This window comes from Lissotriton helveticus, chromosome 4_1 (assembly GCF_964261635.1).
Source record: "Lissotriton helveticus chromosome 4_1, aLisHel1.1, whole genome shotgun sequence".
In the NCBI taxonomy this organism is placed as follows: Eukaryota; Metazoa; Chordata; class Amphibia; order Caudata; family Salamandridae; genus Lissotriton; species Lissotriton helveticus.
In genome coordinates, this window is record NC_136063.1 from 2,077,485,898 (window position 1) to 2,077,507,922 (window position 22,025).

At 43.7% G+C, this 22,025-nt stretch overlaps 1 long non-coding RNA gene across 1 annotated transcript; it reads right to left on the bottom strand.

Moving 5' to 3' along the window:
• Window positions 1-17,094: 17,094 nt before the first annotated feature.
• On the bottom strand, window positions 17,095-18,629 carry LOC144827793 (uncharacterized). The gene is made up of 2 exons (XR_013610377.1): window positions 18,325-18,629; window positions 17,095-17,608 (listed from the first exon to the last, which is right to left on the bottom strand). It is a non-coding gene; the product is annotated as an uncharacterized LOC144827793 (long non-coding RNA).
• Window positions 18,630-22,025: the final 3,396 nt, after the last annotated feature.

The window sequence follows — 22,025 nt, forward strand, 5'->3', positions numbered from 1 at the left end:
GAATATCCCACTCATGAACCATAAGTCGGCATATCAGGTCAAAAGATCTCACTGGTTTAACTCCCAAATATTGAATGAATGCAAACAATTTGAAAGGAATTGAAGAAAGGCCTATGACTCAAGGATTAAATTAGAATATAGGAAGTTTATAAAAAAATATCAATATGCAACTAGGAGGACCTAGTCATCCTATTATGCATCTAAATTAGAAGATATGTCAAATTCAGCAACAGAATTCTTGCAAATAGTTACATCTTTTATGGATCCAAGGGACTGTGGGAGCGGAGAAGAGCCATATCTTTTGGACCTTTCTGAACAGGTGCAGTGTTGGGCTTCGTCAGATGTGAAGAGGGAGTTCATTTCAGGTCTTGGTTGCAAGGTTGGAGAATGACCTGCCATCAGCTCTTGCCAAGTGGAGGTTTCTCTTGGAGGCATGGAAGGAGATTCTTTTGTTGAGGTATTGGAGTCTGGTGTTGTGGAGGGATTTCTAGGCTTGTGAGTAGTTTGAAGGTTGTTCTTCTTTCAATGATGAGCCATTGGAGACGTGGACATGGTGGATGATGTGGTCATGTTGTAAGAAGTGAAGGATAAGTCTGGCTGTGGCATTCTGGACAATCTGTTTCTGGAGGAGTATTTTGTTGATTCCTGAGTAGAGGGCATTTCAGTAGACCAGTCCCTGGTAATGAGTATGTGGGTGACGGCCTTCCTGGAGACGGGGGGGTTCGACTTGAAAGTCTTGCGAAGTATGAGGAGGGTGTTGAAGCATATGGAGGAAACGGCGTTGATCTGGTTCTTCATGGTTAGTGAAGAGTCGAGATTGATGCTGAGGTTGCGTGCGTGATCCATTGAGGTGGGTGTCCGATGGCAGAGAGCCACCAGGTGTTGTCCCATGTGGAAGGGGTGGAGCCGAGGATGAGGAATTTTGTTTTCTCTGAGTTGAGCTTCAGGCAGCTGTTGCTCATCCAGGTTGTGACGTCTTTCATCTCTTCTTGGAAATTGCGCCTGGTGATGTTGAGTTCCATGGTGAAGGAGAGGATGAGCTGGGTGTCATCAGCGTAGGAGACAATGTTGAGTCCATGGTTTCTGATGATGGTTGTGAGGGGGACCATGTAGACATTGAAGGGTGTGGGGCGGAGGGAGGATCCTTGGGTTAGTCCGCATCTGATCTTTGTTGGTTCTGAAAGGAAGTGCGGAAGTCTTATTCTCTGTGTTCTGCCTGAGAGGAAAGATCATATTCAGTCTAAGGCTGTTCCTTGGATGCTGGCATTGTGGAGCCGGGTGGCTATTGTGCGGTGAGAGATGATGTTGAAAGCTGCTGATAGGTTCAGGAGGATGAGAACTGCCATGTGGCCTTGGTAGAGGAGGGCGCGAATGTAGTTGGTGGGGGCTATGAGGGTTGTCCCGGTGCTATGGTTGCTGCGGTATCCAGATTGAGAGGTGTCTAGGATGCTGTTGGTTTCTATGAAGTGTGCTAGCTGGGTGTTGGCGGCCTTTTCGAGGAATTTGGCAGCAAAAAGGAGCAGTGAGATGGACCTGAAGGTCTTAAGATCTGACGGGTCTGCGGAGGGCTTCTTTAGGAGAGGGGACTTGGCACCTTTCCAGTCATCAGGGAATGTGGTGATCTTGAGGGAGCAGTTGTAAGTTTGGCGTAGCTCGGGTGAGATGACAGTGGTGGCTCTGTGCAAGTTGTGCAGTAGGTGATCCGGAGTGGATGCTCTTCATTGTCATGTGAAAAAATCATGGAGATATACGTATCACTCTCTGATACAGCAAAACAGAAATAACTATCTGTTTCTTCCTGACTATCTAACTCATTCAATGAAGATCTTTCCTTCATCCATTTGATCAGGGAGAATGATCTGCTGGCAATATTTGATGTAGTTATATTAGGATCATGGCTTGAACCCGGTCTATTGTATATTCTGAAACAAGGAGGCAATTCTATCTTCCCGGTGCTAATAGAGTTGTTAAATTTCTCTTTACACTGTGGAGACGTACTGTCCCCTGGGAAGCACAAAGTGGTAAAGCTGTTGTTAAATAAAGTTTCCTTAGACCCATACTTAACCGAAAATCATTGAACCAATATCCCTATTATATGTTGTGCAGGAGAAACATGTCAACCAACACCTATCATCATTTTTAAAAATGACTGTTTGTTTGTAAAGCTTTTATTCGACACTTTTGCCATAAAGCCAACACATATAAAATACATATAAACATGATTCTTAAAACAAAAAACAAAAGTACAAATATTTTAAAAATACAAGTTGGACAAATATACAATCCCCAGATCAAACAGGACATTCATAATTCATACTAATTTTTGTACATTCAGGTGCAGCGAAATGCATTTTCACCTTTGCATAGTATTATCACCTTAAGGAGTTATTCAGACCTAATATAAAAACAGCTATATACAATCTATAAATAATTAAAAAGCCAGTATTTAAAAATAAACTTTATATCTATGTTTTAAGACCATACTTTTTTCTAAGCAAGCAGATACTGTAGAGGAATTTACTGACTCCAAAAATTAATAGGCGAGTAGACAAGGATCTAAGTAGTCTTTCTGCCTCTTTGTATGAGCGTATGCCCAGGTTTTTACAAAGGGGTTTGATCCATTTTGTACGCTGAAATCTGTACGATGGGCAAAAGAAAAGGATATGGGCTTCATCCTCCTTTTGATTTAGATCACATAGCTTACAATATGAATCGTGCCTACTAGGATTCGAATTTCCCCACCTACAGGTATTAGCATTTATTTGTAGTACCCCATACCTATATTGGAGAAACAATGTTTTAGCCAGTGGTGGTTCTACCTCATCCATGAATTCCTCAAATAAAGGGGTATCCTTGAATTCCAAAAACCTGTTTGTAAGTGAACCAGTGGCCCGTTCGTAGATATTAGTATTCATATAGTACCAGAACGCAAGTTTCAATTGATTTTTACAGTTTGGTTGTATAGAAGTTGGGTTTTTCCAGAAGTGTGTAAGGCCTATTTTAGTAAACCATACAGATATATGTCTCAGCCACTTAATGGCATTATATGTATCTAATTCCATAACTTCCATCAGACCCATTCTGTAGTCTACAAGTTCCGGAGTAGACCATAATCTTACCCAATAGATCAGTGGTCTCAGCCAACACAAATAGTCAGTGCGTTTTAGGTTAATGTCCAAAAAGACTGGGATTAAGGGGGTTCTTTTTGGCAACCTTAACAGACGCCTACAGAATACGTTTTCCTCTAATTGGAATGTTTGGTTTGAGTAAGGCCCCCAAATCTCGGCACCGTATAGAGCCGCTGATTGGGCTTTAGCTTTATACACTTCAAGCGCAGGTGTTATTGCTTTTGAGGTGCACCCTCCATGAATTTTTAATATTGGAAGGGAATTATGCTTAAGTATCAATCTGCTTTTTTCAAGCTGGTGTAGCCAAGACAATTTATTATCAAACCTAATACCTAAATAATCAAAGTGTTCTACATACTCCAGTTTAGTATTATTTAGAACCAAATTTTTCCTAAAGGATTTTGGGGGATTGACAGCCATATATTTAGTTTTAGTTGAGTTTATTTCTAGCCCCTTGTTTTTACAATAACTGTCAAATTGATTAACTAAATTTTGTAGCCCTTTAGGTGTTTGGGATATAAGAATGGTGTCGTCTGCGAATAATAGCGCTGTAATTACTTCATTGCATAATTTAGGGGAATCATGGTTACATTGAGCCAGATAGGGGGGGATATCATTTACGAATAAGGAAAAAAGGGTCGGGGCCAACACACACCCTTGCCTTACCCCCCGTCTTACCGGAATTGCTTGAGTAAGTTCACCATTTCTTCCCCATCTTATTTTTGCAAAGTTATCAGTATGGAGTTTTATAAGGTTATACAGCAGTTCATCCGGAATACCCATGTTCCTTAAAGTATTCCATAGCAAAGAACGAGGGACAAGATCAAACGCCGAGCGTAGATCCATAAATGCTACATATATACTGCACTTCTTTATTTGGACATATTTCCAACAGATACACATAAACCTGTGTACCTGATCTACAGTACTTGTCTTAGTTCTAAAGCCTGCTTGGTATTTTGAGAGGATCTTGGTTTCTTCGATCCAATCTAAAAGACGATTTAAAATGTGTCTGGCAAAAATTTTTTGTAAAATATCTATTAAACTTATCGGTCTGTAATTACCGGGATTATAACGGTCTCCTTTTTTGTAAATAGTGACAATTTCCGCCCCCTTCCATGATTCCGGGATTGGAGTACCAAGCAAAATAGAATTGCATAAAAAATTAATGTAAGGGCACCATATTTCAATATCATGGGTAAACAGGTCACCTGGTAATTTATCGGGGCCTGGCGCCTTACCCGCCTTAATTGCCTTTATTGCACGCAGTGTCTCATCAGTGGAGAATTTTTCCAAGTTGAGATAGGATGGATGAAAACCATTAATGGAGTCATCTGAGAGCACCTCAGTTGCCTCATATAATTTAGAAAAATGATCGTACCAAATTTTTTCGTCTAAAAAGAAGTCTCTATTGGAGCTCCCCGATTTGTTGCTTTTAGATATCAGGCTCCAAAAGGTACATTGATCATGTTCCCTAGCAGCATTCAAAAGGTCTTCCCAGATTGAGTCATCCCACTCTTTTTTCGCTTTTGAAAGGAGATTTTTATATTCAATTCTACACTCTTTCACCCTCTTCTGGTTTTTCGATTTGACTGCTTTGATTAAGTTACCTTTGGCTAGGCGACACTGTTTGTTGTACCACGGTGTCTCCAGTTCCAATTGCCTTTTTATGTTGCCTTTGCTACTGTTGCAAGTTTTACTCAAAAGGGGGATTAAATCCTCTACTAGGCAATAGTGCATATTGAGGACTTCGTGGGAACCCATGAGCAGATCTTTATGTGCGGAAATGATGTTATAGAAAGTATTATAAATGCCTATGAGTATGTCCTCCTTTGCCAAGATGTATGGCCATTTTATGGCTTTCCTATTATTTGTAACCTCGACCTCTCCCACATCATTATTTGTATCCCGTCCACTATCTAATGGACGGAATGGTTTAGAAAGCAGCCCTACCTGAAGGGGAAAGTGGTCGCTTTCTGGTCTGTTCACTACAGAAAAGGTCAACAATAAATGCCACAAATTAATAGAGATTAATATAAAATCAATGAGTGATTTCGAGTTCCCTTTACTATAAGTATAGCTGGATGGCTTATCAGGATCCAATCTGCCATTACAAGCCCTTAAATTGTGGGATACCGACAACTCATAAATCTGCATGACTGCCACTGAGCTTTTGACTGCCTTTACACTATCTAAGCTAGGTATGTCGTTGGCCCTGTCCTCGTTATCTAATAGGTTTTCTAAACCCACGACAGGCTCAAATTGGCAGTTAAAATCCCCACCTATTATTATGTTAGGGTTCTGATCTAAGGTGTTCAGGTACAAATTTAAGTGTTCCACAACCAACGATTCCCTTTTCCTTATATTCGGTCTATTGTAGATATTTATCAAATAGATATCCCCAATATCCTTCGCGGAAATTTTCACCCCGAGCAAATCTTTTGAATCAATATTACAGGATGATACGGCAACATTCAGACATACTTTTACCCAGATTATCAAACCTCCTGACGGTCTACCTCTTACAGATGCTATTGCCCCACAATAAAATGCTTTGTATCCAAGTCTGTGCACCATGTTAATTGCCCATGTCTCTTGTAAAAGGATGATATCATGCTCTTCCATGAAAGTACTCCAGTTCCTGTCACACAAATTTCTTGTCAGCCCTGCGACGTTCCATGACAAGATTTTTATACCACGATTCGAATTGCATAATGATAAGGTACTTGGGCAAATATTATCCACGCTAGATGTAACTAATAGTACCCCTTCATTTACATTATTCTGGTACTCATGGGAAGATATAGAATCCTGGAGCTCGTCTAGTACCACTAGCGATCTGTCTATGGCATGTGCATGATTACTATTCACTATATCCCTCCCCTGGTAAGCCACAAGGGGACTAATGGGCAAATTACTACCATGTACAATTCCGGGGTTATCAGACATTGGAAGCATAGCACAGGTATTTGCAGTTGATTTTACACAATGATCCCCTGTATGAATTTTAAACAACTGGGGAAAAGACCCACTTAAACCACTTGTTCCTTCTTGTCAGTTGCCCCACCATGACCAATTTTTATCCCCATCCATATTCCCTGGAGGCATTCTTCCTACTGGGGTTGGAGGGTCGAAGAATGAATACCTGTTATTTGTCAGGCCTAACCGAGGTAGATCTCTTGGGTCTTGGGGTCGCTGCATGGGATAAAAATAGCTGAGGTCACAGGTACCAATTCCCAAGTAACTTCCTCTTTGTTTCTGGCCATATACTAGCTGAGCAACAGAGGGGTCCTTAAAATTGACCAGAATACAATCCCCTACTATGTCTTTCGGCCTAGTGCCCAACCAATTAATTCTTCTGACTTGGATAACCTGACAGTTTACAGCATATGGCAAGGGTCTGTTTTCTCTAAGCCAATATAGAGTCTTATTCTTCAGCTCCTCATAAGACTCCCTTTTGTTAGGTTTCAAGGGAGGAACCCCAGTTAGAACAACTACATATGGTTGGCATCCCGGTGGTAGATGCGCATTTGGTATTTTTTTCAATACTAGTTTGTCTCTGTTGAGATTGGCTGCTTGTACATTGGTAGAACAGGTAGATGGTTCAATCCCGTTGCCTAATTTTGGTGGTACCAGAGACTGAGTAGTAGTATTTGTATTCACCATATTTACTTTCCGTGGAGCAGGTTTCGGAGGAACAGTCAGCTGGGTTCCTACAGTAGTTTGGTGTACCTCGACGGACTCAAATTGGCTTCCCCTTGAAACACCATTTAATTCGTTCTGATCTGTCACGTTATCTTTCCTAGGGCGTCGTGGTTGGTGCAGTAAAGTTGGTGCTGTGGGACTTGTATCCACCCTAACAGAATCTACTCCGATCTTGGAGTGTAATTTTACCAGGGATTTCACTGCAAAAAAATTGTCCAGTGTGGTTTGTTCAAATTTATCTATTCGCTCTGATAAGTCATTCAGTTTAACAATAACTGGTGAAAGCAAGGTTGTCATGAGCTTGTGAATCTGGTCGAGTAACGGGTTCGCAACAGATAAATTCTTTGGACTGTTTGTGGGTTCCAAGGTCTGCATTTGGTCGGGTATCACAATGTAATCATCCCCCACTTGTAGGTTGCTTGTTTCTAACCTAGTGTTCGTGGTTTCCGGCTCTATAGGTTTACCGTAGGAGCCTCCAATCATGTAGTTCCTACGAATTCTCTTGAGTGTTTTTAATCTATAGGCTTTTCTCGGGGTAACCACTCTCTTCCTTTTCGTGACAACTCGTCTTGCTTTTGGCAGCGTAGGTGTGAGATCTAATCCTGGGGGTGCCTCATGAACCAAAATTACAGGTAGTGCTGATGAGTCAACTACTGTGATATCCGGGCGGTTGTTTGTAGTAATACCACCTTTGCTTAAAGGTGCAGGGTCTGAGACAATCTCAAGTGCGCCATTGACTTGCCTTGTATCAATAGCACAAGGTTGTGTATAACCAGTTGGTGCAGGGATTAAGGGTACAGCATGATTTGTATTCACCGGGGATGTAACACGTGCTAATGATCCTAAGGAGGAACGTTTTTGTGCCAGGAATTCACGTGATAGTCTGCGTTCTGCCATAATAATCTCCTTTTCTACAACTGACACCGCACGGGTAATAAAATTATCCATCGTGCATGTTGTTTTCAAATTACCCCCTTGTCTAGAGCTTCTGCCTGATCTAGTAGACATTGGGGAGTGTGAAGACATGCCGGGTTACAAGGATACTATTGTGACATCCACATCAACAAGGTGGGCACTTTACCTTAGTTGTTAGGGGGGTGGCCCGTCCCGGCCCCTGCTGGCCCCGGACGGCCACAGACGGCCCGCCCTTTGCCCGGGCTTCGCCCGGCGTCCCGCTTGCGTCCCGCAAGACGGTCTCTCCACTGAAGTTATAGGATGGGCGAGTGGGGCGGGGCACGCAGGGGTGCGCTGACCGGATGTCTCGTGGTCAAGCAGGGACTCCTGGGATAGTGAGTCCCTGCCGCGCTACCCCTGCAGCCTCCACTGATCTTCCTTTCCCCTCGGCGGCGGCGTCCAGACAGGTACAGCAGCGTTGGTGGGTTATGGGTGTCCACCCACACGAAGCGGCTCCCGCGCAGCGGGAGCGGCGAGCCGTAGAGTTCTTAGCAGAGTTCTTCCGCAAAACAGGCAAAGCAGGGAAAGGTACTCCCACAGCGTCTCCCGCGTCTCCTCCAAAGTTAGGGTCACACGGAGCAGCGCAGCTGCTCACAATTTGTTTGGTTTGCCGGTGGGGCGGGGCACGCAGGGGTGCGCTGACCGGATGTCTCGTGGTCAAGCAGGGACTCCTGGGATAGTGAGTCCCTGCCGCGCTACCCCTGCAGCCTCCACTGATCTTCCTTTCCCCTCGGCGGCGGCGTCCAGACAGGTACAGCAGCGTTGGTGGGTTATGGGTGTCCACCCACACGAAGCGGCTCCCGCGCAGCGGGAGCGGCGAGCCGTAGAGTTCTTAGCAGAGTTCTTCCGCAAAACAGGCAAAGCAGGGAAAGGTACTCCCACAGCGTCTCCCGCGTCTCCTCCAAAGTTAGGGTCACACGGAGCAGCGCAGCTGCTCACAATTTGTTTGGTTTGCCGGTGGGGCGGGGCACGCAGGGGTGCGCTGACCGGATGTCTCGTGGTCAAGCAGGGACTCCTGGGATAGTGAGTCCCTGCCGCGCTACCCCTGCAGCCTCCACTGATCTTCCTTTCCCCTCGGCGGCGGCGTCCAGACAGGTACAGCAGCGTTGGTGGGTTATGGGTGTCCACCCACACGAAGCGGCTCCCGCGCAGCGGGAGCGGCGAGCCGTAGAGTTCTTAGCAGAGTTCTTCCGCAAAACAGGCAAAGCAGGGAAAGGTACTCCCACAGCGTCTCCCGCGTCTCCTCCAAAGTTAGGGTCATTAAAAATGACTGATATTTTCCCCCAACACAAACGGGATTTAGACCAGGACACAGTACTGAGACTGCGCTTCTCGCAGTGATGGAGGAATTAAAGCACATCCTTGATCAAGGGATTTCAACAGTTATTCTGCTGGACTTAAGTGCAACTTTTGAGAGTGTAGCCCACCCACATTTAGTACAGAGGTTTAAAAGTGCAGGCACAACTTACTTAGCACTACAGTGGCTCTCATTTTTTCCTAATAACTGGATCTATCAGGTGTTCGATAAGCCATGTTATTCTGAAGTATGCTCCCTGGAGTGTGGAGATCCCCAGGGCTCTTCGTTAAACCATACATTATTTAATCTGTATGCCTGTTCATTGGCTGGCATCAGGCAATCCTACGCTTTATCATTAGTATCATAACCTGACAATACTCAAATATTAATTTCTCTGGCTTCAAAAAATAAAACGAATGTATTCAACTCAGACCCTATTTTGAAGGAGGTAGCTGTCGTGATGGCAAAGTGTTGCTTGAAACTTAATGGAGACAAAACTGAATAATTAGGAAGTCTTATTACACCTAAAACTGTAGAAAAGAGCCTGGGTATCTGGTTAGATAACAAACTCTTATTTGAGACACAGGTTAGGAAGATTGGTGCCAATTGTTATGGCATGCTGAAAATGCATAGGAAGATATTAGATTTTCTTCTCTTCTTTTCCCAGAGGTCCATTGCTTAGATACTCATCCTATTGCGTTTTGACTATGGGAACTCTCTTTAGCTTGGCTGTCCACTATTTTTTTGAAAAAAGATTACAGGTAGAGCAAAATGCCACTGCTAGATTGCTGTTGAAGATATTAAACATCACTCAGTTTCCAGCCTTTGTTCTTCATTACACTGGCTAACCACCAAAACGGACTCAATTGATGTGTCATCTGGTGCAGCATACAGTCTTGTGAGGACACTGAGGAGCACTACATCATTCAGCATGGTAACTCCAAAAGTTAAGAAAGCTAGAAGTGGAGACCCTTCTTTGGTCTACTAGACCTCATTACTTTGGAATTCCTTGCCCATTAAGATACAAAGGTTAGAAAAGGAACCTAGATTCAGCATTGAAGGGATTGAAATCCTGGTTGTTTGTATAAATTGGTGGAATAGAGCTACTCAGAGTGTCTTAGCTCAAGGAAGCCTTATTGGTAGCCATGTACTCTATAAATGCCCAGAATATAACAGAATAGAATAGAATGTTTCATAGCATAAGTGCTTGCTATCTTTTTATTAGGTTTATATTACACTCTATGCTATCAGTACAGAGAGGATGGCACAAGGTTGGGAGTTTGGCACCTTGGAGTGTGATTAATCTCAATAGAGGAGACTATAGACTTTATCTTTTTTTTCTAGATTTTATGCCCACCTGAGGGACAAATTCATAGATCTACTTTTAAAGAGCTTACATACTACCCCAGTTAGACCAGCCCCATTGTTTTTACATTATTGCCTTAAGAGTATATTTGTTTTTCTGTAGCTTCTGCCTTGAAAGAGGCTGTCAAATCGAGGCTTTTAATGAAGCCTCACTAGTCCTAATTAGAGTGCTGTACCAAAGTATTCTTGTAATATTCCACTCTTCTGCTGTTTTTTTAATTAATGTTGTTTTACTTTTTTTATTGTTGTTGTGATGTGTATTCATTGTATCTGTTTGGTTTGTTTTCCTATAAATCAAATAAAAGTATTATGACTGACTAATTTACGCTCTATTTAGAGAAAACCCATCTACATTAAAGGATGCAGTTTTTTGGTGGTTATTAGAAAATGTGCCAATTTAGCAGGTAGTTTCAGTATCCAGCCCTGAATACACCAATTCCAAGTGCAGCTATTGTTTTTTCTGAGAGTGGTAATACTCTATAAACTCTCCCATCTTCATTGTAGGCTTTTCAATAACCGGCATAGGTCTCCTTATGCCATGCCGGTCTTCACATTGCCTGGGACAGGTAAGTGCTTGTTTGGTAGGATGATCAGGCCTCAGTGGTCTGCTTGGACGGTCTATAATCATGAAGTGGTTTACTGTTTCAAGTTTAATTTAAAAAATGCTTCCTTGTATGTTAAAACAATATTTCTGATCTGAAAATGCCAACTTGATCTGGAAGTCTTTAACCCCCCTTTCCTGCCACAAAAGGGAAAATCTATAAATGGAGTTTAGGAAGAAAAGGTGTGATAGAAATAAACCACGGTCCTCATTTATGGGGATTTGACATAGGGCAGTGCAGCAAGTCACCTGTGCTGCCCTACGGCAAAGGAAAAGGCAGAAATACAACAAATGTATCCAATACAGTGCATTCCTGTCCTTTCTCCTTGAGCTGCTGCCATTTCAGCAGCCCAGCGCCAACGGAGGCACCCTTGCACCATAGTGCATGGGTGCCTGTGCTGTTGGCAGAATATGAGTGCAGCACACATAGAAAGAGGAATAAACAAGGAGAAATAAAATTATTTCTTCTGACAACGCCTCACCTCAGGAGGCATAAGGCTTTGGCGCATCCTCAGGTTTACATGGTCTTGTAAATCTGGGGAAACATCAAAATCCTTAGGTGTTGCATGGGAACCACCACAATGCCTTTGGAACTTCTCCCTAGCGCAGAGTAAGGCCCAACGAATTGAGCTGCTTTGCCTTACTCCATATCTATGAGGCCATTCAAAGCCATGCAAAGTGGCTTTGCATGGCTTCATAAATATGATTTGGTGGTATGCCACACTGGAGGGTCCTGCCCACAGCACAAGCAGCAAAAGAAAACATGCACTTTCTGACTGCAGCGAAGGCAGTAGCATCCTAATATGAGAGCAGGTCCGCAGACTCCTTGTCGGGTGGTCCCACTCCCGACACAATGCCGGTCGGACGCTCCTCTGACGGGCATCGTACTGGGGCCCTTAATTGTTGGTGGTGATTGCAATATAATTATTGATCCCCTTCTTGATTGCCATTCCAAATCCACATCTATCCCATCATCTATGCATTCTCAGATTGCTTCCACTATAAACCAGAGATCCCTAATTGATACATGGAGACTCTGCAATCCTACCTTATAGAAATAAACTGTTTTTCTGATGCCCAGTCTTCCCAATCCAGAATTGTTTCATAGTCTCTTGCACACCATATTATACATTCAGAAATTGATTCCATATTATCTCTGATGATGCCCCTGTCACACTAGATTTAGATATTATTCCAGATACACCTGGCACTAAATGATGGCGATTTAATAACACTCTTCTCCTGGATTCTAATTCTACACAAAACTTTGAGAGTTTTGCAAATAACTTTTTATTGATACCAAGATACTGGCTATTTCCCATGAGACTATTTGGGATTTCTTCATTTCTTTTGTAGCCCTCAAGGTGAAGTCTGCTTCCAAATTATGAATCATAATAAACATTTGAAACACACGTATTACCTTTGTAATTCTAAATCTTGTCTGGAGGAATAGATTCAAACTAAATTTACACTTAATAAAATCTCCACGGAGAATGCTAAATCCAGTGCGAAGTATTACGGAGGACAAAAAAAGCTGGGAAACTTCTTGCTAACTACCTCAAAATAAAAAGATAGGACCAAAGTAGACTCTATCTTGTCCACCACTAATCGCATTGTCTTTATGAATGAAGATAGAATATCACCTGAATTTGCAAAAAAAAATTTAAGCAATTATACACTTCAGAAACTCATGCTAATCAAGGAGATACACTTAGGAATGTATCCTCTATAAATCCATCTCCTTATCCTGATGTTGATCTTGCTTCATTAGATGATGCCATTCCTATAGATGACATACTCTCTGCTATACGTTCCATCAAAAAGGGGAACTCCCCGGACCATGATGATTCACTATAGAATTTTATAAACAGTTCTTCAAAATCCTATCCCCCAAATTACTTCAAATTTATACCTATTTGGCTTTATTAAAGGTCAACATATTTCTGATAACACTAGGTTATTTTTTAAGTTTAAGTAAATACAAATCATAAATAACATTCTTTAGCAGCTATTTCTCTGGATGCAGAAAAGTGTTTGACCGAGTTAGTTGGCCTTTCATTTTTTCTACTCTTTCTTGGTTCGGCTTTAGTCCTAAATTTATTAATCTTATTTGTACAAGCCGTAGAGTGCTTTCTAAAGAAATTGGTATTAACTCAGACATTAGGGGCCATTAGGGGCCATATGTATGAAGCTCAAATGGGTTTGCAAATGAAGAAATTCTGCGAATTTCGGCGTTTGCGAACTCATTTTCGCTAAATGGTATGTATGTAGCAAATTTAAGTGCAAAATAAGGAATAGCAAATTTGCAATTCCTTATTTTGCGATTGCATTTAAGGAATCGCAAATTACCACCAACTTGAAGTTGGTGGTAATTCGCGATTTCTTTCACAAAAGCACTTTTTTGCATTTGTGAAGGTGCCATGTGGCGCACATACATGTATGTGCGCCATATGCCCACACATGTGAATTTCAGGGGTGCATCAGGGTGTCCTTATGACACCCTTGCACCCTTGAAATTATTCTCAATTTGCGATTCTTAAATTGCGAATCACAAATTGAGAATAACTTCACATTCATTCCTATGGCCCTCCTGGCCCATAGCAATGAATGGGAAATTATTCCTTAATTGCGATTTGTAATTTGCTAATCGCAATTAGGGAATTTTAAGAAATCACAAAATAAATGCGATTTTCTACATACATACCAATTTGCAAATCTCAAATAGCGATTTCTAAAAAATCGCTATTTGAGATTCACAAATCTCGATGTTGATGCATCTGCCCCTAGGTGTTTTCAGTATGGGGACAAAAAGCTAAATTATTTTGTATATACAGATGATATTCCGCTCTTTATCTTGCAGCCATAAATCTCTTTGCCTCTTTCTTGAATAAAGTTGCAACCTTTGCTTCCATCCCAGGATTTAAACTAAATGCTGACAAATGTGAAATTCTTCCATTAAATAAATTGAATTTTTATTCTGACTTTGCATCCTCTTCTTTTCATTGAAATTAAGACAAAATCAAATACCTTGGTGTATGGTTCAATGCTTCCATAAACAATTTGGTTTCTCTCAATCTAAAGGAAGTGGTCACAACACATCTCCCACATCTAGATGGAATTATCTGTTCTTATCTTGGTGGGGACGCTTAAATACCATGATGCTAGTTCCTATTATACTTTTTTATCTTTATAGCATTCATGTAAATATCCCCAATACTTATTATGAAAAATATCTACTTTATTTTATTCAACTTTTTATGGAACAAGAAGTTTTGCATGTTTCTTCAAACAGATAAATAACTTAAAAATATGGGAGGTGTTTATTTTCCAGATTATCGTTCTTACCACATGCCATTTTATCATAAACAAGCATCTTACTCCCTTATCAAAGAAGAATCGATAGTCCCTCCCCTCTGAGCCTTTATTGAAAAAAAGTGTTGCCCTTTTCTTTTCAAGAATTTTAGCTTTTACTCAGGAACCTCCCTCCTTATCTATCCCTATTCTCAAAAATGCATGTAAACTTCTCCAACCCATTTTTTATTCTCATCAGACTGTCAGGCATCAATTTCTTCAGTCTTCAATTTGCCTTATTAACCATGCTAAAATAAATAACATTATTTTTGGTAAAGCTTGGCATGGAAAAGGTCTTTGATGATTTAATCACCTCTTTGATAATAATTCTTGTCTTCGTTTTACAATAGTTCAGTCTCGTTTTGATTTCCTTCTTCATACTATAATAATAATAATAAGGGAGCTTGTAAAGCGCCTGGTTATGCTCACCGGCGTGTCCCCGCGCTGTAGTAAGTGAGAGATCCCAGAGCCCCACACCCAGACTAAGACGCCCAGGCCCATTAATGAAGGACCAAGTATGTTTTAAGCTCTCTTCTGAACCTGGTCTCAGAAGGTTCCAACCGAAGCTCCAGAGGGAGTTCGTTCCAGCTCCTAGCTGCCAGGAACCGGAAAGATCTGCCACCCATTCGGGCATTCTTGACTTTAGGGATCACCATCCGGCCAGTTCCAGTGGATCTAAGGAATCGGACGGGCCTGTAGACAGTGATGAGATTCTGCGAGTACCTAGGCCCAATGCCTTGAATTATCCGGTGGCACGTGCAGAGGGCCTTAAACAGAATTCTTTTCCTGACAGGAAGCCAGTGAAGAGCGTCCAAGGCTCTTTTGGAAGCGGCCCTTCTTGGAAGCCTAAGGACCAACCGAGCCGCCGCATTTTGCAACACTTGCAACCTATCGAGACTCCTGACCATGGCACCTAAATACAGTATGTTGCCGTAATCTAATCGCAAAGTGACAAGAGCATGGACCAGCGTCCTCCTAGTCTCTATAGGAAGAAGGTCCATAGTTTTGCGTAGACAATTCAGAGGACACCAAAACAAGTCCCCAGCAAACGTCTGATCTGAGGTTCGAATGTCAGGTCCTAATCTACCCATACACCCAGGTTCTTAGCCTGGGGGCACGGCATAGGGACTGGGCCTAAGCAGGGTGGCCACCATGCCGATGACCACACAGACGGGCCCCCCCCCACCACGAGCACCTCTGTCTTGCTACCGTTCAACATCAGGCAGTTGTTAGCCATCCAGGAGGCAAGCTCCTGCATGCAAGCTCTGAAGTTGGATGCAGCCAGATAAGGCGCCCGTGATAGCGAGATAACCAGCTGTGTTTCATCACTATACTATATACATGTCATTAATATCCATGGTCCACTCCACATATGACCATCTCCTGCATGGAGTCGCTTCCAATTCTCCTATCCTTTATCTAGCCCCTTTATTGTTAAACATTCCCCTATCATCCCAAGTGTGTGTGAAACTAACCATTTCTCAGAAGATAGAGATAAAACTGATGTGGAGCTACAGTGGGAATTTGACATAGAGATTTAGGGCCAGATGTAGGTAAATAATATTTACCGACCTCTTAAATACCGAGTCATACCGACTCGGTATTACCGAGGAGGAAAATGAGATGTAGGTAACAATGACGGTATAAAATACCGACTCGGAACCTGTCGGTACTCGGAAACGGTATTTACCGACTCGGAATATACCTACACGGTAAAATCCGAGACGGAAAAACCAAAACCGATCCACCGGTGCCATGGCCCATAGGAATGAATGGCAACTTCCGACCCGGAAAATACCGAGTCGGGAAAAACCGACCCGGTATTTACCGTGTCGGAACTATCCGCCGAAGAATTTGAAACTGACAAACATGTGTGCCTGTGAACCAATCAGGTACTTCAACCACACCCAAATTCCAAGCCACAGGGGAACTAACCAATCAGATCCAAGCACCACACCCCAGTACCTGGGACAGGCCACGCCCATGCAGGTGCAGAAACAAACAGTCAGGAGAGCAGGAGGACAGAGTGTGGAGCAGCCTTTCCTGACACAAACTACACAGCAAGATGGAGAGCCAGGAGGCACAGAGAGAAGCTGCTGAGCGCAAAAGGAAGCAGAAGTTCAGCCAGGAGGAACTGCAGGTGCTGATTTCGGAGGTTGTCAGACATTATGGGAAAATATTTGGAAAGCAAACTCTGCATGTTGCTGAATCAATCAAGCGCAGCACCTGGTTGGACATACAAGGCAAGGTAAATGCCATTGGTGTCACCCACCGTGACCTTGAAGACCTAAAAAAACGGTGGTATGACATCCGCATAATCACCAAAAAAAAGCTTGCTGCCCACCGCAAGGAAAGTGCTGCTACAGGAGGCGGAAGAAACAGAGCCCCCAGACTCACCGACATTGAGGAGATGGTCGCTACAACCCTTGAGAAGGAATGTATACACGGAATAGGAGACGCAGACAGCTCAGCAAGAGGAGCAAAGAAAGCAGGTAAGATGCAGGAACAATATCATTTACCCTTTTACCTATTCCCCTCACAGGATAAATCAGACTCCACAACAGGTTTAACTAATGTCCTGCAATGCATCCTGGGAAATGTAGTCATGTGTAGATACCTCAGAGCAGTCAGCGTGCATTGCAGCAAGGGGAGCAACAGACAAGTAGCATAGGCAAATGAGAGACAGGCAAATGTGCAATAGAAGTGTATTTAATCTCATGACACAGGTGAACAACATTACTGACACAATGTCCATGTCTGTCCACAGGAGAGTCAAAGCGCAGCACAGCTGAGGTCAGAGAGAAGAGGAGGGAAGGAGCCGGACCTAGCACTTCTCACGGAGGGCAGGACCAAGAGCAGGCTGCCCCGATACCTGAGGAGGCAACTGCTGAATATCCACGTTCCCCTCTCCTATTTGGTAGTCAGGACACAGGAGCGGCAGAACTATCACCCACCCCCACATCACCATCCCCAGTGCTGGGAAGAGTCAGGAGCCATGATGTGCCCCCTCGCAGAATACTGCAAACATCATCGGAGGAGGAGGAGGTGGAGGGTGACACACAGGACAGAGGCAACACCGAGCAGCAGCCCAGTCCCAGAGTCACGCGGGCCAGTGTCCGAGGGCGACGGCCACGGGAGGTAGAGGATGTGCGGCAAGTCCAAGGTGTCTTCTGCGGACTGGAGGCCACCATGGTGAAGGTGCAGCGCCTGCAGGCAAAAGCAATGATGGGGGTTCAGAGGCACGCACGCACAACTAACAATAAACTGGAAGCAGTAGGCAAGGGCATAGGGGACATGGCAGAAGGCATACAATCCATGGCGTCAGGAATTTCAGATATCACACAGTGCATGACTGTCCTGTGTGACAAATTGGACAGGGACCATTTGGAGAGACGCAAGGCCCGTGTGGATGTGCGCCAGCAAACCAAGGCCCTGAACAGGTTTGCAACTGCTACCACTCTGCTGTGCAGACGGTCAGTCACGATGCAGGATGCCATAGTGCAGTGCTGCACCAATTTAAGTGAAGGTATGGCCAGGATGACCACTGCCATGGAGCTAGTGCTCGCGCATCAGACTGGCACTGGAGACGACACTTGTGCTGCCGAAAGCGAGGGGTCCACCAGCAGGAGTGGTGCAAGCACTCCTGTGCATGACTTACGGAGGAGTGGCAGGCGTGGGGGAAGTTTGACAGGCCAGCGTGAGGACATAGGCTCACAGCCACAGCAGCCCCGCCCTGTGGCCCGTGGCCACAAACAATGACTTTGCACTCCACCCAAGGCTGTAGTCACGGTGGTGTGAACCGTGACAACACACTCATGGAGTGTTAGTATTAGTGAGCCCAATGTGAGCTAACAATGCTGTGGCGTAGTGATTATTAAACTACGTACACAAAGTTACATTCATGCCTGTGTCTCTTTACTCACTCAGAAATATTGTTGTGTAACCTCTGCCCGTCTCAGTCTCCCATCTGTAGCTGCTGCTGCCACTGTGGCTTGGGGCTCTGCCACCTCTGGGTCGTCATCAATGTCCTCATGAAATGTGAGCTCCACCTCAGTGCCTTGCTTGGTGGCGAGATTATGCAACATTGCACAGGTCGCTATTATTTTGCAGCAGATGATTGGGGTGTACTGCCGTGCACCTCCACTCTTATGGAGGCAGCGAAACCTGCTCTTTAGGAGTCCAAATGTGCGCTCAACTACGTTTCGTGTGGATCTGTGAGCCACGTTGTATCGCCTTTCACTCCTGGTGGATGGGTTGAGGTAGGGAGTGAGCACGAAGGACCGCAGGGCATATGCACTGTCGCCTAGGGGGAGAAAGATAGACATTAATTGCAAGTACTTGAGACGTAGATCTGATGTGAGTGTCAGGGTGTGTCAATGTGATTTACCTAGCAGGTATCCATTTCCAAATTCTCCGGCAAGTAGGCGTGTGTATATTCCACTGTTCTGGAATATGTATGAATCATGGGTACTTCCGGGGAACTTGGCTACGATGTCAGTGATGAGGTTACCTGCATTACATATGACCTGGACGTTGATGGAGTGCGTCGATTTGCGATTCCTGTATATGTGCTCTGTGGCTGCAGGTGGACAGAGTGGGACGTGGGTGCCATCGATGCAGCCGATCACGTGAGGGAAGTGTGCCAGTTGATAAAAGTCAGTCTTGGTTTTGGCTAAATCTGCCGGTGTAACAGGGAATTTAATATAATGCCCCATCCTCTGCATCATGGCGTCAAGAAACCTCCTGAAGAAGCGGGACAGGCAGCCCTGGGACACGCCACCCACTACAGCTATCACACTCTGGTAGCTCCCTGAGGCCAGCAGGTGTAAGCTACATAGCACCTGGACATGAGGTGGGATGGCATGGGCCCTGGGTGTTGGGTGGTCCAGGAGAGGGTGTAGGTCCCTGATCAATTGCTTGATGGTGTCTGGGTGTAGCCTGTACCTCTGCAGTATTTCAGGCTCTGTCAGTTGGAACAGTGTTATCCTCTGCCTGTACACTTGTTCCTCCCTTAGCCATTCTCTCTGTCCTGCTGCCTGTAGTCTCTGCCGTCTTGCTATGATGTAGAAAGCCGCCATCATGGGTCCTGAGGTGCATTTTGGGACTTTTTTTATAGCCCTCCCTTGGTTACCACCTGCTTTCAATGCATGGTAAATACCGACTTAAAAATACCGTTTTTCGGCAGAATCGGTATTTTTGGGCTTACCTACATCTCCAAGGCTTATTTTACCGTTTCTGATTTACCGAGTCGGAAAATACGAACTCGGTATTTATGTATACGGTAGATTCCGACACGGTAATTTTACCGGGTCATTCTTACCGAGTCGGTATGTTTCCGACTCGGATTTTAAGAACATCGGTATTTTCCGGCCTCCTACATCTCATTTCCTCGGTAACGGCCGATTTTACCGGTTTTCGGCCGTTACCACCCGGTAAAAGCCTACCTACATCTGGCCCACAATTTCTTCTTATTACCAGTAAAGTATGATGATGAGGTGGCACAAACTCTGATGCAATAGTGACTACATGCTGTAAAGGCAGCAAGGCCCCTTTGCATAAATGAAGCAAACATGAATTTAGAATGACAGTGGAATTATTTAGTGTGTGAAAGGTTTTCTGCAATGCAAACTAAACATTTTCCTAGAAGAAACACCTAGGATCTCTGGCCAGTTGCAGCACTAGATACTTCTCCCTCTCATGAAATACTTGTCTACAAGAGATAAACACCAGTTTGAATCCCTAATGCACTATTGATTTGGTTCCAGCGGACTAATCTCTAAACTCTACATGCTACGAATGGATGGCCTCACTATTCCAGTTGGTCATATATGAAACTGTTGGAGAGAACTTTGAATAAAATGAATATGCTAAAAGAGTGGGAGTGGCTCCAAGTGAATGTTTGCAGTTGGTCATACTGTGTGATAAATTGTGAAGTGCAATACAAAATTATTAACTGGCACTGTCCCCCTAGCCCATTACAGCACTTGCACCCAGCGGTTGCTCCAGTTTGCTAGAATTACACCTGAATTTCACCCTTTTTCAGAGAGAAGAAGAAGATTGAAAGTAATGGCATATCACTTGCCTCTAGACATGGGACTTATACTGTTAGGATAGGTCCCCTAGAATACAGGCTCAAGTGTGGATACAAGTGACACTTAATATCACAATATCTGAGTGATACAAAACTTACAATTGCATAGTAAACAAGCATCGGCATAACCAATAGGTCTCGCCTTTGGGACCTTATAAGAGTTTAGCCATTCAGCATAATACCCTGGGTGTTGTACTATCAGGGATTGAAGAGGTATACAATCACTACACACTGGGTCATGTTGTTTGATTCAGGAATACATATTTGCCTTAGGAAATAGAATTAAATCTCTGTTGGTGCAGTCTAGAATAGTGACTTTTTTAGTGCTGCAAGGTCAGAGCATGAGTGAATATGTAAGTCATTATTTAAAATTTGCATTACACACAATATAATATAGACTGCTTCAAAATGCAAAAAAAGTTTAAGATAAAATGGTGCTTCCAAAATATAGATTTTAGTGTTACGCATACTGTCGATAATGTGATTTGCTTGACATAACTGTCCGTTGAAGACCTAGTCAAGGATAGTGAGCGCTACATAAATACAATTGCAATTGAGAGCACGCACTTTGCAGCTCATTTGTTAACTCCTTGTGATGAGAAAGTTTTCTTCTTTTTTGGTAGTGCAAAGTTTCGAGTGATTCAGTCAATTGTGTCCCTTTAACCTGTGTCCCTGAAGTGAAACCTACAGGCTCACTGATTTAAGAGACCGCTGCTGTGTGCTTAACTCTCCCTTGGCCTGCATCAGGTTGGTGTGTAGTGCTATGCAGTACATGTGGTGTAGACATGAGCTGGGTGTGTGTGTTTATGAATGGTACAATACAGGGTTAATGCAGTGCTGTGCAGTACATATATATTATATGCACATGCTGGGTGTATTTGTGCCTCTAATAAGCACAATAAATAAATGATGGATGTAGTCCTGTGCAGCCCATGTATGCTATATGCATGTGCTGGGTGTATGTGTGCCTACAAATGGTATAGTACAAGGAAGACCCCGGGTTCCATTTTGGGATACTGGAGCCGAGTGGAGGAACAAGATGAGAGGAGGTAGATTAATCCTGTCCTCTTTTTGGACAGATTTGTGTATTGCTGCATTCCTGTAAGGTGGGTGGGACACACTGGGGGAAGGAAGAGCAAGCTCTCCCAGTACACTTCGAAGGGCGCTTCTTTGATTCAGAGAGAAGTCACTGGGAAGGAGCCTGGGCACATCTCAGGCAAGAGATGAGGCTGATAGGAGAATCATAAAGAGGGCTGAGGGCCTAGGGGTAACCTTTTGATCACACATATCAACGTGGCTAACATCCAGGTGAAAACCTATAGTCACTCCCATGACCCATGTTCTGTTGTTGTCAAATTTGCACTCATTCCTCTGTGACAGACTGCTTTCTCTAGGAACAGAGAACAGAGGAGAGGCCACAACACAAAATACAAAGATTGAAAATGGACTACAAGAAAGGGAATTTGAGATACCTGATTGTAGCCCTCCTGTGCATGTGTGAAAGATGTGCAGGAAGCAGCTGCTTTAATGTCC